At 52.2% G+C, this 19,316-nt stretch overlaps 1 long non-coding RNA gene across 1 annotated transcript in view; it reads right to left on the bottom strand.

Moving 5' to 3' along the window:
* Nucleotides 1–19,316, bottom strand: part of LOC140396721 (uncharacterized) — a 103,233-nt gene that overhangs the window by 71,806 nt on the left and 12,111 nt on the right. The window contains exon 3 of the long non-coding RNA XR_011936601.1: nt 13,701–13,815. This is a non-coding gene — a long non-coding RNA (uncharacterized lncRNA). The remainder of the gene's footprint in view (nt 1–13,700; nt 13,816–19,316) is intronic.

Below are 19,316 nucleotides of genomic sequence, written 5' to 3'. Positions count from 1 at the left end.
GTTTGACCCTGGATCCTACCACCCTCAACACCGTCCTCGCTACGCCCTTCCAAAATTCCTCCAGCGCTGGGCATGCCCAGAACATATGGTTGTTGTTTGCTGGGCTCCCTGAGCACCTAGCACACCTGTCCTCACCCCCAAAAAACCGGCTCATCCTTGTCCTGGTCATGTGTGCCCTGTGCAGCACCTTAAACTGCATGAGGCTGAGCCTCGCGCACAAATAGGAAGAGTTCACCCTCCCTAGGGCATCTGCCCACGTCCCCTCCTCGATCTCCTCTCCCAACTCCTCCTCCTACTTACCTTTCAGCACCTCCACCGAGGCCTCCTCCTCCTCCTGCATCACCTGGTGTGTTGCCGAGATCTTCCCCTCTCCAACCCACGCCCCCGAGAGCACCCTGTCCTGTACTGTGCGTGGCGGTAGCAGCGGGAATTCCACCACTTGCCGCTTGGCAAACGCCCTTACCTGTAGATACCTAAAGGCGTTTCCCGGGGGGGAGCCCGTATTTCTCCTCCAGCTCACCCAGGCTCGCGAACTTCCCATCCACAAACAGGTCCCCAACCTTCTTATCCCTGCCCTGTGCCATCCCGAAAACCCTCCATCTATTCTCCCTGGGACGAACCGGTGGTTCCCCCGTATCGGGGTCCACACCGAGGCCCCCACTTCCCCCCGTGCCGCCTCCATTGCGTCCAAATTTTGAGGGCAGCCGCCACCACCGGGCTCGTGGTATACCTCATTGGAGGGAGCCGCAGCGGCGCCATTGCCAGCACCTCCAGACTCGTACCCTCACAAGACGCCGTCTCCAGCCTCTTCCATGCCTCCCCCTCCCTCTTCCTCACCCACATGCGCACCATCGCCGCATTGGCGGCCCAGTAGTACCCACAGAGGTTGGGCAGCGCCAGCCCCCTCCATCCCTACTCCGCTCCAGGAACACCCTTCTCACCCTCGGAGTCCCTCGCGCCCACACAAACCCCGTTATGCTCCTGTTCACCTGCCTAAAGAAGGCCTTCGGGATAAGAATGGGGAGGCACTGGAACAGGAACAAAAACCTTAGGAGCACCGTCATCTTGACCGACTGCACCCTACCCACCAGGGACAGCGGCAACGCTGAACTCCTCCTCCATTTGCTCTACCAGCCTCGTGAAATTAAGTCTATGCAGGGCCCCCCAGCCCTTGGCCACCTGGACCCCCAAATACCTGAAGCTCCTCTCCCCCCTTTTAGTGGGAGCTCGCCAATCCCCCTCTCCTGGTCACATGGGTGAACCACAAACAACTCACTCTTCCCCATGTTGAGCTTGAACCCTGAGAAATCCCCGAACTCTCTGAGGATCCTCATTACCTCTGGCATTCCCCCCACCGGGTCCGCCACATATACCAGCAAGTCGTCCGCTTAGAGTGACACCCTATGCTCCTCCCCAACCCGCACCAGCCCCCTCCAGTTCCTCGACTCCCTCAGTGACATAGCCAGGGGTTCAATCGCCAGCGCGAAGAGCAGGGGGGACAAGGGACACCCCTGCCTCATCCCTCAATGCAACCAAAAGTACTCAGACCTCCTCTTGTCATGGCCACAGTCGCCATCGGGACCTCAGCCTAACCCACCTGACGAACCCCTCCCCAAACCCGAACCTCTTCAGCACCTCCCACAAGTACCCCCACTCTACCCTATCGAAGGCCTTCTCAGCATCCATCGCCGCCACTATCTCCGCCTCCTCCTCCCTCGCCGGCATCATAACGTTCAGGAGCCTCTGCGCATTCGCATTCAACTGCCTCCCCTTCACGAACCCAGTCTGGTCTTCGTGGATGACCTGCGGCACACAATCCTCCATTCTCGTGGCTAAGACCTTCGCCAGCACCTTGGCATCTACATTTAGCAAGGAAATCGGTCTGTAAGACCCACATTGCAGGGGCTCCTTGTCTAGCTTCAGGATCAAGGAGATCAGTGCCCGGGACATTGTCGGGGGAAAGCCCCCCCCCCTGCCTCATTGAAGGTCCTAACCAGCAAAGGGCCCAACAGATCCACATATTTTTTGTAAAATTCGACCGGGAAACCATCCGGCCCCGGTGCCTTCCCCACCTACATGCTCCCTTTCCCTTTGGCCAGCTTCTACAACCCAATTGGGGCCCCAAATCCTGCCAACAGACCCTCCTCCACCTTCGGGAACTTCAATTGGTCCAGAAAGCGGCCCATCCCTCCCTCCTCCAGTGGGGGCACGGACCGATACATTTTTTCATAAAAGTCCCCGAAGACCCATTGATGCCAACCCCATCCGCACCACACTTCCTCCCCTATCCTAAACTCCCCCGATCTCCCTAGCTGCGTCCCACTTCTGGAAGGGGGAGTTCTCCGCCTCCCCCTTCCATCCCAAGCGTGGGAAAAAACCTGCACTTCCCCGCCCCGGCCCCGCCCCCTCCAGTCTTCAGCGCGGGAAAAAGCATGCGTTTTCCACCTGCCCGGCCCCGCCTCCTCTGTCACAGCTCCTTTTCAGGCCCAGTCCCCTCACCTCCGACTCGGGCCTCCCCCTCCCCCGCGGGGCCGCATCCCCCCGACCGGCCATCCACCCCCTATTCCGTTTACTTGCCCCCCTCCAAGAGCCTACCCGACAGACCCAACCACCCCAACCACCCACACCGAACCAAAACTGAACAAGAACAAAGAACCCCCCCCTCAAAATGTAACACAACAGCAATCCCCGACCATCCCCACCCTCAGTTTGTGTCCAGCTTCTCGGCCTGAACAAAGGCCCACGCCTCCTCCGGGGACTCAAAATAATGGTGCCGGTCCTTGTAGATGACCCGGCTGCAGCATGCCAAACTTCACCCCCTTCCTGTGCTGCACCGCCTTCGCCCGGTTGTACCCGGCCCTCTTCTTCGCCACCTCCGCACTCCAGTCCTGATATACTCGAACCTCCGCATTCTCCCACCTGCTGCTCCTCTCTTTCTTGGCCCACCTGAGTACGCACTCCCGATCAGCGAACCAATGAAACCGCACCAACACCGCCCATGGCGGCTCGTTAGCCTTGGGCCTCCTCGCCAGCACTCTGTGGGCCCCTTCCAGCTCCAGGGGCCACTGGAAGGACCCCGCTCCCATCAGCGAGTTTAACATGGTGACCACATAGGCCCCCACATCCGACCCCTCCAGCCCCACAGGGAGGCCCACGATCCGCAGATTCTTCTGCCTCGACCGATTCTCCATCTCTTCAAACCGTTCCTGCCATTTCTTGTGGAACGCCTCGTGCGCCTCCACCTTTACCGCTAGGCCCAAGATCTCGTCCTCGTTATCTGAGATCTTATGTCAGACCTCGCAGATCGCCACCCCCTGGGCCGTCTGGGTCTCCAGCAGCTTATCAATAGAAGCCTTCATCGGCTCCAGCAGGTCCGCTTTGAGCTCCCTGAAACAGCGCTGGATAACCTCCTGCTGCTCCTGCGCCCACTGCACCCACGCTGCCTGGTCCCCGCCCGCAGCCATCTTGCTCTTCTTCCCTCGCACTTTCTTTGGCTTCACCACCACTTTTTTAGTCGCCCCGCTCCTGGTCCAAGCCATACACTGTCGGGGGAATGTTGCAGTCTTCTTCCCACACCGGGAAATGTCGAAAAAATTCCGTTGGGGGCCCTGAAAAGAGCCCAAAAGTTTGTTCCAAGCGGGAGCTGCCGAACGTGTGACTTAGCTCCGCATAGCCGCAACCGGAAGTCACCCACTGCCTTCTCGAGTGAACACCCAGCTTAGAGACAATGGAGCAGCCTCATTGAAACGATCCTGTGTCACCTTTGGGTACAATTGGAACATTCAGCATCGAGCAAGTTGCAATCAGTTGATTTCAGTCAAATCGATCCGCCAGAACAAGACTAAGTATTCTCGCGATAACAAGTTGCTGATTAAATACAGTCACATTCCTGAGTGTTATGTTGGGGTGGTTCTCTCATTAAGATGGAATGCCCCTTTTGCCTATTGTGCCGGGTGTAGAAGATCCTGAATGGCTGTTACAATGAAGAGCAAGGGAGTTTTTCAGGTGCCCTGGCCAACTTTACTCCCTCAAACTGACACCACCAGAAATCAGTAATTTATCTCGCCGCTCTTTGCGGGAGCTTGTTGTGTGTAAAATTGGCCCCTGTGTTTCTATGTGTAACACTGACTGCCCTTCAGAAGTGATTCATTGCATGCAAAGTTCAGTGAGGCATTTTCTTGGCATGTCTAGGCTTTGTATAAATATTATTTTCTAGTGAAACATGCGTTATTGGATGGGGACAGTTGGTGTACATTTTTCATTCAATGATTTACAGACTCCTTTCCTGACTGCGATTCTCCATTGGAAAAGAGAGAGAGAGAGATGGAAAACTGGAGATGGAGTCAATCTGGATTAAAGTCATGTTGCATAGAACCAAGGGAGGTTTCAACAATGGGGAATGTGCAAAGAGACTGAAAGAAAATGCTGCCCTGCTCTTCTTCCTATAGTGGTTGTGGGACCTTATACATCAACCTGAGGGCTATGACCTTCTGACAGCACAGCGCTCCCTCAGTAGTGATTCCCTGACAATTCAGCACTTCCACTGTACATCACCTTTGACAGTGCCATGCTCCCTCGCTACTGACCCTGACAGGGCAGCGATGCCTCAGTACTGAAAGCTCCATCAGTGCAGTGCCCTCTCTGTAATGACACTTCAACATTGCAGGGTGCTCTCTGTAAAGCTCACTGACAGTGCAGTGTCCCTTCAGCAAAAATCTTCTGAGAGGGTTGCGCTTCCTCAGTACTGACCCTCTGACAGTGCAGCACTCAGTCAGTACAGGACTTCAAGCTGTGCAGTGCTCCCTCAGTATTGCACCTCCAACAGGCATCAATATGTACCCTGCAACAGTGCAACACTCTCTTAGTTCTGCTTCTGCAATGTGCAGCACTCCCTCAGTACGCAGTGTCCCAGTCTGGATTGTGCACTCCAGGCTCTTGACTACAATTAACTCAAACCCACAATTTTCTGACTCAATGGGAAGATACTGTTGCCCATTGAGCCACAGCTGAGAAATTATGTATAAAAATCCCCCAACATCGCAGTTTAAATTTTGACTCATACCATTTCCCCGGCTTGCGATTAATATATATTTGGCAGCTCATTTCTGCTTTGGCCTGGTCTAGACTTTACAAACTTTTGCCAACATTAATTCAAGCAGGCATTGTTGAATTTGCTGACAATTATTTGAATATAGTGGCTTGGACTGGCGTGCCAAATCTCCTAATTTTGTGCTGTATATCCTTTATTACATATGGAATGAACTGTGCAGTGTAAGGTACTTTGGAACTGTGCAGTTGAGGCTCACAGACAGGAATCTGAGAGCTTTAGAGTTAAATACTGAGGAATCAAGTTGGTGTGTCTATTACAATGATTGGAAGCCATTGCTGCTTTTATGATAGCACTTTAACACAAAATCTTTTTGGAATTGAATTGACTAACAATTGTCAGTTCCAGATCTGTAATAGTCCTTTTAACAACATTACAAAAGCATTAGGAAAAAAAAAAAATCTCATTTCATAATTATCTCTGAGCTTATATCCATTAATCAATTTGCAGGCCAGCAGAGAATCAAAGAGTTTCCTAAATAGTGCTGAGGGAGATTGATGTCCAAAATATAATAAGATTGAAAGGGCCTGCTTGTATTACCTCATCATTGCATTAAAGTTGCAGTCAGGCATAGCGATATATATCTGTTTGCCTCAGGTTTAGATGCACAATGGGCCTTTGTGCTCCTCTTCATCCACTTCCAGGCTGGTTATCAATGTTGGGTGTAAAAACTGGTGAAATTAAAACATCATTCAGGATGAGTAAACAATGTAGGTGAAAGGAGCTTTGGGAGGGGCTCATTAGCAATGTGGCTGCCATTTTGAAAGGGGATTTTTGCCCAGGTGGGTTTGAAGTTTTCAGCTCCATCCTTTATTCATCAGATAGTGAATGACGTAAGATCATTCAGGTGAGTGGCAAGTGACATCCACACTCGGCAATGACCAACTCCAACAATAGACAGTCTAACTGCACACCCTTGGTGTTCCATGACATTGCCATTGTCGAATCCTCCCCCATCGCACTATATAGAATCATAGAATTTACAGTGCAAAAGGAGGCCATTCGGCCCATCGAGTCTGCACCGGCCGTTGGAAAGAGGACCCTACCTCAGCCCACATCTCCACCCTATCCTCGTAACCCCACTCAACCCAACCCTTTTGGACATAAGGGCAATTTATCATGGGTAATCCACTTAACCTGCACATCTTTGAACTGTGGGAGGGAACCGGAGCACCCGGAGGAAATCCACGTAGACTCAGGGAGAACTTGCAGACACTGCACAGACAGTGACCCAGTGGCCACCCCTGGACTTCCCAACAGTTGGTATGCCTCGCGAGATTTACTCGGGTCTCGAAGGCATCATGATCAGGATCCTGCCCACAATGGGCAGGACCAAGCCTCGCACGCCTAAGTAGGTTTAAAATCCTCTTAGGCGTGCTGGCCCGAGATCTATTCGGCTCCCGGCATCTATTAGTGTTTCCAGAGAGACCCACACAAGCGAGGACTAGGTGAAATGACACTGGTCTTCCAGGCATCGGAGGCCCTTGGGCGGTCAGGGACCGGTCCCTGGTCCTCCCCCTTGAACGTGGGGACCTTGGATGGCACTGTCAAAGTATCTGGGTGGCACTAAAAAGCTAGCAGGATCACTTCCAAGGCTCAGGACTTGAGGGAAGCCATGTCCATGAAAGGAGCGTGGAGGGGGGAATGAAGGTTGGGGGTCCTGTATGGGGGGCCCCATAATGGTGTGTCATCACTTGGGGGTGTAGGGGTAATGTTCATGTGTGTGGGGGATAACATGGTCCGTGGGTGGGGTGTGTGAACCATCAAGCCCACTCAGAGGTCAGGGCCCGCTTCCAACATGATGGCCCGTCTCTGAGGTGCCAGTCTGACCTGCCAGTTCAGCTCCGCAGTGGTGATAATAATGGTGATAGTGCAGGCTTGACCGGGGAGAAAAACTGTTCGATAGCAGTGGGGAACTCGCAGACACAGCCAGGGAGAAACTCCCAGCAAATCCTGCCATAAATGACGGTCAGAAACTTTTCTGTTCGATCACGCCCAATCTATTTAAAATTGCCTTGATGTCGAAGCCTGAGGGCCCACAGAGCTCAGCCTAGATCCACCCATTTCATCAATGTGAGACCCGTATAACTTCAATCTTTATTGGACTTTAAAACATCATTGAATCGATCCTCTCACTTTGTAATCTATTTGTAAATGTGTGAATGTGAGTTCATTTGTTTTGATTATTTTCACTTAGGCTGGTTTAAGTACAATAGATACGATATTCTTTTCTCATTTAATAAAAATACTGAAGGAGACCCATCTGTTGAGGTCTTTTACAGCACTTTAACAGCTAAACATGCAGTGAACTGGCAAGCACGGCCTCTGTAACAAAAATCCCCGTTATGGCCAAACAATGAACGGGAAAAGCGGAGAAGCATCCCATCGCTCCTCGTCTGATTGTAACACTGGTTTCCAATGACTGTGGTGATCCCCTAACGTAGATTCTGTAAAGGAGTGTTGCTGGTGCATTGCAAGCATTGAGGGACTAGAGTAAAGTGAGAATAAGCTTGCAACCTTCAGTGTTTTTGCAAGCAATTCCATCTTCTGCAACTCAATAGCACTTTGGGTGAAAATATTCCACTTTGCCTTCCATCCTGTGTTGTCTTCAGCAACGATCTTGTGTGCCCCAGTCTATCAGCCTTGTTTCCTAGGTCAAGAAGGCTGCCTGGAGTCATTCTCTCAATCAGTGCCAGCCAAAATATTTAGGACTTTAAATCAAAAAATTCCCAATTACAAAGCAGGATGTTACAGGAAATATATTCGGCCGCAGGTCCTGCCTATTATCATGATATAGCACAGGGGGAGGAGATTCAAGCTGATGCTGGCTCTTTGAAGGATTTATGCAATAAGCCTCACTCCCCGGCTGTTTTCCCCCAGTCCTGAATTTTTACCTATTCCAGTATTCATTCAGTTCCCCTCTTGAAAGTAATTATTGAATCTGTGTCCACCATCTTTTCAGATAGCACATTCCAGTTCAAAACTCACCGCGGAAAACAAATCTCCCCATCTCCCCTCTGGCTCTTTTGTTAATTATCTTACGCCTGTGTCCTCTGATTCATTGACCCCAATGCCAGTGGAAGTAGTTTTTCCTTATTTACTCTGTCAAAACCCTCCCTTATTGTGGACGCCTCAATGAGATTTCCCATTAAGCTTCTCTGATCTAAGTAAACAGCCAGCTTCTCCCATCTCTCCATGTAGCTGAAGTCCCTCATCCCTGGCACCATTCCAGTCAATCTCTTCATTGACATCCTTCCCAAAGTGCCAAGCTCCAAACCGGATGCAGTACTCCAGCTGAGGCATAACCGAAGATTTTATTTTATCAGCAAGCAGCATTTGAGTTCAAACCTTGTCTCAGACCATACAAGGTCGGCAGCAGCAGATTAGGAATTTGGTTCAAGTCTCTGAAATCCCAGGGATATTGAGAAATCAGCAGAGATCCTCTGACAGTGAGCAGAGTTTACGAGAGTGAGGCTGAGTTGCTATGTTATCAGCATATTGCAATGGAGCTGAGTTGCACTAAATCTTCATGAGCACTTGCCAATAGGAATAAATATTGTCGATTAAACTGGCACTTTTATTTCACTTGATATTTCATGTATCGGGTTGTGTTACATACATGTAGCTTAATGATAGATCCAACCGTGCGATTAATCCATTAACAAATCAATGAAACTTCCCTCCCAATTCATCTTACAGCTCGAAGGAGGAGAAGGCAAGCAGCATTGATCTGTAGCAGGAGATAGATGGAGCAATAATAACAGAGGCGAGAGGTGCTTTTAGGACTGAGCTGTTGATGAATAAGCAGTCAGGAGCAACGAATGACCTGGCTAAACAAATGATGGAGGTCGGCCAGGAGAAAAAACACATTTTTTAAGATGGGTGAAGGGAGAGGGGGAACTTATTAAAATAAAAATGAATGAGTGAATGAAGCAGGGATGTGACATAAGGGAGAGTGCAGCCATTGATTTATGGACCCGCACTGACGTTTAGAAAATTCAATATTAACAGTGACAAACGAGGGGCGAATCTTGGCTGTGGGACGTGCAGCTTTCCAGGCAGCAAGGGCAAGTGCCAAGGTCAGATGGAGAAGTCCAAAGCAAGCTACAGACGAGGATAAAGCCGCCACCGCATTGCATGGCCGAGAGCATGTCCATTCTTTGTAAAGGGAAAAAAATAACTGGCCGAAATGTATTTTCAAAGCCCCTTTCACAATCTCAGAGCATCTCAATGTCCTTCAGTCAAACACGTGCTCTGTGAATTGTAGTCACTGATGTAATGCAGAAAATGCAGCAACAGATTTGCGCACGGCAAGCTCCCACAGGCAGCAATGTGATAACAACAAGATGACTCTGTCTCAGTGGTTTCTGGCTGAGTCATAAATATTGGCCAGGCCACTGGCAGAATGCCTTTGCTTTTCTTGGAAGTGTCATGGCATCTTTTCCGTCCACTTGAGAGAATAATCAGAGACTCAGTTTAATGTATCACGGTGAAGCCTGCACCTCCGGCAGTGCGGCACTCACTCAGTACTTTAAAAAAAAAAATGTGAAATTTTTTTTATTCTCCTTTTTCACATTTTCTCCCACATTTACACCCATCAACAATAAACAATAATCAGCAAGATATGTCAATCCCCATAATAACGATCCCATCCGCCCACCAACCCCCAAACCTCAACCCGCATGTTTACATAAACAAATGACAAAAAGGAATCAGGGATTACCCGTAGTCACCCTTAATCTACACGGCTCTCCACCCCCCCCACCAACGCCATCCAGCCTCTAAGAGAGTACCGTACATGATACCCCAAAGTTGTACCCCCCCCCCCCCCCAAAGTCTCCAGCTCCTCCCGTCCACTGCCTCTTGTAAAACTCCTCCTCCCAACCTCGGTTCCCTCCCCCAACCTCGGTTCCCTCCCCCCAACTTTCCACCCCGGCTAGACCACTCGGACCCTGTTCTGTCAGGCTCCGATGGCCGCAGCCCCTCCCCCCACCTCACTCCCGTTCACTGGCCGGCGTAAACCGGCCAGCGTGGCGGCCCCTGCCCAGGTCCCTTGCCCGGCCCTAGGAAAGCCCAAAGATCCCCTTTTAGCACACAAACCCTGCATATCCACCTACACCCCAAAGAGCCCTCCTTTCGAGTGAAAGCCCCCTGTCCCTTCCCTTGTCCAAATATATGCAACATTGGCTCCTTTAGCCTCTACACCCACGCGCAGTGATACAAAAAAAAGAAGAAAATACAATCATGAGGTTAAATCGGCACATGACCATTCCTCAATTTGTCAGTTCTGCCACAGTCCTTCTGCCTTCGCAAACTCCTCCACTGCTTCCGCAGTTCCAAAATAAAAGTCCCTGAGCTTGTAAGTCACCCTCAGCTTCGCTGGATATACAATGCCGCACTGCACCTTGCCAATGTACAGTGCCCTCTTCACCCGGTTGAAGGCAGCCCACCTCCTCGCCAGCTCCACCGTAAAGTCCTGGTATACACGTATACCAGCTCCAGCCCACTGCACCACCCGCTTCTGCTTGGCCCAGCTCAGGACCTTCTCCTTCACACTGTACCTACGGAAGCACAGAGTCACTGCCCTTGGCGGCTCACTCGCCTTTGGTACAGGCCTCCATGACCGATGAGCCCGATCCAGTTCATATCGGGAGGGGTCCTCCCCCTCCCCCAGTAGTTTTGCCAGCATCGCGGCAAAATACTCAGTCGGCTTCGGTCCTTCAACTTCTTCGGGCAGCCCCACGACCCTCAAATTCTGTCGCCTGGATCTGTTTTCCAGATCTTCCATTTTTCCTCGCAGATTCTTGTTCGTGTCCATCACCTTCCGCATCTCCTTCCCCATCGAGGCAAGTTGATCACCGTGCTGCAATACCGCCTCCTCCACTTCCTTCAGCGCCTTCCCTTGCTCTCGCACCTCCTCCACTGCACTCGCCACCGCCGTCTTCACCGGGGAAACCGCCTCCTCCACCAGCACATTCAAAACCTCCCTCATCTCCTTCCTCACCATCTCCATACATTTCTCAATCTGCGCCAACTGCTTTTGGAATTCCGCAGTCTTCACCTAAGTTAGTTCTTCAGCCGTAAGCACTGCGGCCTCCCCTGGTGCTCCAGCCTCCATTTTCTTTGTTGACCCAGCGGTGACCTTTCCCCTCTCCAACGGACTTTCAGCCGCTTTTTTCCCGGCCATTTTTTTGGTGTTTTTCGACATCCTTCTTCTCCTTGCGTTATCTCCCGCTTTTACCTCTGTCGCTGGCCCTCGGACCGGGCGTTACTCCCCGAAAATGCCGTTCCCGAACGGGAGCCTTCCAATGTGCGGCTGCCTCCCGCCCGCCGTCACCGGAAGTCCCCCTCCCTCACTACTGACCCTCTGACAGTGCGGCACTCCCTCAGTACTGACCCTCTGACAGTGCGGCGTTCCCTCAGTACTGACCCTCTCACTGTGCGGCACTCCCTCAGTACTGACCCTCTGACAGTGCGGCACTCCCTCAGTACTGACCCTCTGACAGTGCGGCGCTCCCTCAGTACTGACCCTCTGACAGTGCGGCTTATTGACCCTCTGACAGTACAGAGCTCCCTCAGTACTGTCCCTCTGACAGTGCAGCACTCCCTCAGTACTGACCCTCTGACAGTGCAGCACTCCCTCAGTGCTGACCCTGACAGTGCGACACCCCCTCAGTGCTGTCCCTCTGACAGTGCGACACCTCCTCAGTACTGACCCTCTGACAGTGCGGCGCTCCCTCAGTACTGACCCTCTGACAGTGCGGCACTCCCTCAGTACTGACCCTCTGACAGTGCGGCACTCTCTCAGTACTGACCCTCTGACAGTGCGGCGCTCCCTCAGTACTGACCCTCTGACAGTGCGGCGCTCCCTCAGTAATGACCCTCTGACAGTGCGGCATTCCCTCAGTACTGACCCTCTCACTGTGCGGCACTCCCTCAGTACTGACCCGCTGACAGTGCGGCACTCCCTCAGTACTGACCCTCTGACAGTGCGGCGCTCCCTCAGTACTGACCCTCTGACAGTGCGGCTTATTGACCCTCTGACAGTACAGAGCTCCCTCAGTACTGTCCCTCTGACAGTGCAGCACTCCCTCAGTACTGACCCTCTGACAGTGCAGCACTCCCTCAGTGCTGACCCTGACAGTGCGACACCCCCTCAGTGCTGTCCCTCTGACAGTGCGACACCTCCTCAGTACTGACCCTCTGACAGTGCGGCGCTCCCTCAGTACTGACCCTCTGACAGTGCAGCACTCTCTCAGTACTGACCCTCTGACAGTGCGGCGCTCCCTCAGTACTGACCCTCTGACAGTGCGGCGCTCCCTCAGTACTGACCCTCTGACAGTGCGGCGCTCCCTCAGTACTGACCCTCTGACAGTGCGGCACTCCCTCAGTACTGACCCTCTGACAGTGCGGCACTCTCTCAGTACTGACCCTCTGACAGAGCGGCACTCCCTCAGTACTGACCCTCTGACAGTGCGGCACTCCCTCAGTAATAAACATCTGACAGTGCGACACCCCCTCAGTACTGACCGTCTGACAGTGCAGCACTCCCTCAGTAATGATCCTCTGACAGTGCGGCGCTCCCTCAGTACTGACCCTCTGACAGTGCGGCACCCCCTCAGTACTGACCCTCTGAAAGTGCAGCACTCTCTCAGTACTGACCCACTGACAGTGCGGCTTATTGACCCTCTAACAGTACAGAGCTCCCTCAGTACTGACCCTCTGACAGTGCAGCAGTCCCTCAGTACTGATCCTCTGTCAGTGCGGCGCTCCCTCAGTACTGACCTTCTGACTGTGCAGCACTCCCTCAGTTCAGAACCTCTGACAGTGCGGCACTCCCTCAGTACTGTCCCTCTGACAGTGCAGCACTCCCTCAGTACTGAGCCTCTGACAGTGCGGCACTCCCTCAGGATTGACCCTCTGACAGTGCGGCACTCCCTCAGTACTGACCCTCTGACAGTGCGGCACTCCCTCAGTACTGACCCTCTGACAGTGCGGCACTCCCTCAGTACTGACCCTCTGACAGTGCAGCACTCCCTCAGTACTGACCCTCTGACAGTGCGGCACTCCCTAAGTACTGACCCTCTGACAGTGTGGCACTCCCTCAGTACTGACCCGCTGACAGTGCAGCACTCCCTCAGTATTGACCCCCTGACAGTGCGGCACTCCCTCGATACTGGGACTGAGCGCCAGCTGAGATTACGCCCAGTCTCTGGAGTGGGACTCACCTATACAACCATTGCGCTCACTCAGTCAGGTCACAGATTCGCAGAACAAAATATATTTCAGCGTTTTGAATATTAAAAATAGACAAAACATTCCTGTCATCCCTACCAGGGCTGTGCTACATGCATGTCCAGCCTCACACCTTTGGCTAGCCGCCTTACTCCTCATGGCCAGAAGAGAGGAACTTGAAGTTGAACATTCAGGAAGGACATTTTTTAAAAATGAATCCTAGAAATCTCCAGCTTGTGAGCACCTTCACCGCATCGAATACAGCAGCTCAAGACAGCAGCTCCCCACCACTTTCTCAAGGGACTAATCAGGATGGACAATAAATGCTAACCTTACCAGCAATGACCTTCTATCGTACCTGTGTGGCATTGTGCTCAGTTGCAGCATGAAGAGGTGGTCCCAGTGAGTTAGAGGTGTACTGGGGAGGAAATCAGCCCTGGATCCATTAGCCTTGTTCAGGTAGCTGAGCTGTCCTAAGGCAGATAATTGTTTTTAAAACATAATCTTTATTGTCACGAGTAGGCTGACATTAACACTGCAATGAAGTTGCTGTGAAAAGCCTCTAGTCGCCACACTCCGGCGCCACAGAGTACCCGGAGGAAACCCACGCAGACACGGGGAGAACGTGCAGGCTCCGCACAGACAGTGACCCAAACCAGGTATCGAACCTGGGACCCTGGCGCTGCGAAGCAACAGTGCTAACCACTGTCCTACCGTGCCGCCCTATAGTTAACCACCATGGCTTGTTCTGTTTGGTATTCTAAAAGCTCAGGAGACCCGGGAAGGTAAATCCAAAAGTAGTTTAATTTGACAACAAAAGAAAAGGTCGCAATGTGGCTTATAGCTCCAAGGTCTCCAACGGGATTACCATTCTAGCCGGGGAGCTCGTGTTCCCGAGCCCCAAGAGGACATCAATTGGGGTGTCCCGTGAGGGTTCTTATAGGTATTTACAGAAGAACTGTCAAAATGCAAAGTTTTCTTCCCATATTATATTCCAGTATTTAAAATCCACCAACTGATTTCACAAACCTGCAACATATTAAGAAACGTGTTAGGAAGATGTGATTTTTGGGCCAGTCATTTTGAGATCCAGCCTAAGTATGTAAGGACTATAAAGGGATTACCATCTCTTTCAATGCCATTATTCTGCTACTGATTGAGGTTTACAATAGGATTCAGTTATGATGGGGCCGTGAAAGTCCTTGAGGCCTCTGCAAATCAAAATACTATCGGGCAAAACTGATAGATGCTGGGGGTGACTGTAATTTTACGGTCAGAATGACGGCCCTTATTAGCTAAAGGATATTGAGGGAAGGACCTAAAACGAGGGTGGAGTTGAGGTCCAGTTGAGGTGATCAAGCTGAATTGCAGAGCAGATTCGAGGGGCTGAAGTTTCAATTTGCTCCCGGGATTTTGGCATTGTTGACAAGGCCGATGTGAATATACTTCCTCGGTGCCTCTTGAGAAAGTGGTGGTGTTCCTTCATCATGAACCGCTACAAATAGTCCACCAAGGTGGTCTCACAATATCTTTAGATTGGGAATTTTATGAATTTGCTTCTTTTAAGGTCTTCCTCAAAGTTCTCAAGTCCTTGTTGTCTCCTGAAAGACTAGTCCTGAAGCTGATAGTTCTGCTCGGGTGACCAAGTCTTCCGTGTTTTCAGGGATTGTTCCTTACTTCACCAGTTTTTCCTGTGTTCCCTAACGGACACCTTTGTCCCTTATTTCTAAGACAGCCTCTGGGAGACTGAGCCTCCACTCTGGCTCCAGGAGTAATATCACAAAGAAGTAGGGATATGGGGGGGCGATTGTCCGAGCCCCGCGCCGGGCCGGAGAATCGCCGCAACCGCACCACGACGCTGGCGTGCGATTCTCTGAGATGCGGAGAATCTGCGCCATTTGCGCCGGCCCATCTGGCACGGCGCCGGCACATTTAGCACGGCGCCGGCCCATTGGACTTGGCTTGGCCGCCGATTCTCCGGCCCGGATGGGCCGAGCAGCCGGGCCGATATGACAGAGTCCTGCCGGCGCCATTCACCCCGGGTCGCTGCCGGTGGGTACTCTGTGTGAATGGTCGGGGGGGGCTCCTTCACCGGGGGGGGGGGCTCCGATGGGGTCTGGCACGATCGGGGCCCACCAATCGGCGGGCCGGCCACCCCCCCACCCCCGGGCCTACGTTCTGGTGCAGCCGGCCCCTGAACACCGACCCCATGTTGAGTCGGGGCCGGCCCGCTGAAGAAGTCCCCCGCGCATGTGGAGGTTGGCATGGCCCAACTGTGCATGCGCGGGTTGGCACAGTGCCGCGAAAGGAGGCTGGAGCGGCATGAACCACTCCAGCGCCGTGCTGGCCCCCTGTGAGAGCTAGAATCGGTCCTACCCGGGCCCGGTTCGCGCCATCATGAAACGCGACGCGTTCACAATGGCGCGAACACTTGGGCTCCATATTGGAGAATCGCCCCCATGGTGTATTCAAACAAACTTGAAGGTAGTCAAAAAGGCATACGGCATACTTGCCTTCATTGGCCGGGGCATTGAGTATAAAAATTGGCAAGTCATGTTGCAGCTGAGGAGAGGTTGAATAAACTCGGTTTGTTCTCACTGGAGCGACGGAGGTCGAAGGGCGACCTGATAGAGGTCTACAAAATTATGAGGGGCATTGACAGAGTGGATAGTCAGAGACTTTTTCCCAGGGTAAAGGGGTAAATTACTAAGGGGCATAGGTTTAAGGTGCGACGGGCAAGGTGTAGAGAAGATGTATGAGGCAAGTTTTTTACACAGAGGGTAGTGGGTGCCTGGAACTCGCTGCCGGAGGAGGTGGTGGAAGCAGGGACGATAGTGACAAAGAACAAAGAACAAAAGAAAAGTACAGCACAGGAACAGGCCCTTCGGCCCTCCAAGCCCGTGCCGACCATGCTGCCCGACTAAACTACAATCTTCTACACTTCCTGGGTCCGTATCCCTCTATTCCCATCCTATTCACGTATTTGTCAAGGTGCCCCTATCGTCCCTGCTTCCACCACCTCCTCCGTTTAAGGGGCATCTTGACAAATACATGAATAGGATTGGAAAAGAGGGATACGGACCCCGGAAGTGTAGAAGATTTTAGTTTAGATGGGCAGCATGGTCGGTGGAGGCTTGGAGGGCCGAAGGGTCTGTTCCTGTGCTGTACTTTTTCTTTGTTAACTGTTATAATCTGCCTCCTTATGACTGGTTGGGGACTAATGGCAATCCCACAATCCTTTGGGAGTATGAGCTTCCCCAATGAGGGGGGCGGAGAAATCATTAGTTCATTCCCTGCATAAATAAAGCTGGCCAGTTTGGAACCAGCTAGAGTGGAGTGAGCAGCAAGTGAGTTGCTGCTGCTGTTGTATATATATGTTATTGGAAATAAATGTTACTTCTTTCTATCCTTCAACTCGTGCTGGATTCTTCGTGGCCCTCACAAAACTGGCGACGAGGGTTAAAGTGAATAGCTGTCTATGCTGTTGAAGCCACCTCCCTGGATTTTTGTTGGATACAGGTTGGAAGTTGTTTTCTATTATACCATGCCTCTGTACGGACGTTTGGATGTTTTTGATGCTGCGCTGGAAAGTTGGAACCAGTACGCACAACGGATGCGTTACTATTTCTGGGCAAACAACATCACCGAAAACGAGCGCCAGGTGGTCATTTTGCTCACCGCCTGCGGCCCGCATACGTTTGGGGTGATTAGGAGCTTTGCGTACCCAGCTGCGCCGGACACCAAATCGTTTGATGAACTTGTGAATTTAGTGGGGCAACATTTTAACCCAGCCCCGTCCACGATAGTCCACCGTTACCGGTTTAATACCGCTGAGAGGACCCCAGGAGAATCCCTTGCCGAGTTTCTATCCAGGCTACGCAGGATTGCGGAGTCCTCTGGCTATGGTGAGACCTTTTCAGAAATGTTACGCGACCATTTAGTTTGCGATATTAACAATGCGGCCACCCAGTGAAAGTTCTGAGAATTTTGAGTTTTCAACAGGCCATTCAAATAGTATTGTCCCGTGAGAGCGCAGAACGGAGAGTGCAGAAGCTACAGGGAATGGAAGTGCATGCCTTGGGGCGCAACCCCTTCCGTCCAAAAGCGTCTCCCTGCACCACTGCGGTACCTTGGGCGAGGCGACATCTGGATTGACGCCAGTGGCCATCGGACGTTCCTCCCCGAAGGGAGCCTTCTCCAGAACCAATGGATGAGGAGCCATGTCCGTGTCGGACTTGTGGGCGCCGAGCCCGTCGCAGATGCCGGTTCTGGGGGGCGCGCCGTCGTTCCGACAGAAATTGGGGCCAGCCCAGAGGCCGTGCCTTCCATTTTGATGAACCTGCGGCGACTACTCCCGAGGACGTGGAGATGGAGGACAACTGCCTGCAGCTGCAATGTGTGGCAGCTCCCCGTGTGGCTCCCATTAAGGTGACAGTATGGGTCAATGGTCACCCGCTTGAGATGGAGTTGGACACTGGCGCAGCGGTCTCCGTGATCGCCCAGAGGACATTCGACCGCATCAAGCAGGGTATACAGACCCTTACATTAACCGACACACAGGCCAGGTTGGACACCTATACAGGGGAACCATTGGACATTGCAGGAACTACGATGACCCCTGGTGTTTATGGACGCCAGGAGGGGCATTTCCCACTTATCGTGGAGTGCGGCCACGGGCCCAGCCTGTTGGGTCGGGACTGGTTGCGCCATTTGCGGCTGCAGTGGCAGCACATCCTCCAAACAGGTTCTGGAGGGTTGACTGAGGTGCTAGGACGATACCCAGATGTATTCCAGCCTGGTTTGGGGAAAATAAAAGGGGCCGTATCCCGTATCCAAGTCGAACCAGGAGCCATCCCGCGCTATTTCCGGGCGCGCCCGGTGCCTCACGACTTGATCGAGAAGATAGAAGGGGAGCTCACTCGTTTGGAGACCTTGGATATTATCAGGCCCGTCCGTTTCGCTGACTGGGCAGCACCAATTGTACCTGTAATGAAGCCAGATGCCACAGTTCGCTTGTGTGGCGACTATAAACTTACAGTGAATACGGCTTCCCGGCTCGACCGATATCCAATGCCTCGCATAGAGGATCTCTACGCGAAGCTTGTAGCCGGACTCTCGTTCACAAAATTAGATATGAGTCATGCCTACCTACAGTCGGAGCTGGACCCTGCCTCCCGGCCATATGTAACTATTAATACACACAGGGGCCTGTATGAATATACACGGTTGCCCTTTGGGGTATCCTCTGCCTGCACTATTTTTCAACGTGTCATGGAGGGCATCTTGAGAGGTTTACCGCGTGTCGCTGTCTACTTAAATGACATTTTGATTACAGGGACTTCGGAGCAGGAACATTTGGAAAATTTGGAGGCTGTCCTTAGATGCTTTTCAGAGGCTGGAGTCCGTTTACATCGCACAAAGTGCGTCTTTCAGGCGAAGGAAGTAGTCTCCCTGGGTTATCGGGTGGACCGCGAAGGTTTGCACCCCGTTGCAGAGAAGGTGCGCGCAATTCAACAGGCCCCCGCTCTGACTGACACTTCGCAACTTTATTCTTTTCTCAGCCTCGTAAACTATTACGGGAAGCTCCTCCCCAATCTGGCAACTACGCTGGCCCCGTTGCACCTTCTGCGAAAGAAGAATCACACCTGGGTTTGGGGTCAGCCGCAAGAAACCGCTTTCCGGCAGGTAAAACAACAATTGTCATTGTCTGGGTTACTAACCCACTATGATCCTGGAAAGCCTTTGCTCATCACGTGATGCATCCCCGTATGGTATTGGGGCCGTCCTGTCCAACAAGATGGAGAACAGGGCCGAGCGACCGATAGCTTTCACCTCCTGCACATTGACTGCAGCGGAAAAGAAGTACGCACAGATCGAGAAGGAGGGCCTGGCAGTGGTTTTTGCAGTGAAACGCTTCCACCAGTACGTGTATGGCCACTATTGTGACTGATCATAAGCCTCTGCTGGGCTTTTC

Source organism: Scyliorhinus torazame, chromosome 20, assembly GCF_047496885.1.
Source record: "Scyliorhinus torazame isolate Kashiwa2021f chromosome 20, sScyTor2.1, whole genome shotgun sequence".
NCBI lineage: Eukaryota > Metazoa > Chordata > Chondrichthyes > Carcharhiniformes > Scyliorhinidae > Scyliorhinus > Scyliorhinus torazame.
Note: the sequence above shows the minus strand (reverse complement) of the source record. Positions and strands in the feature narration are given on the sequence as shown.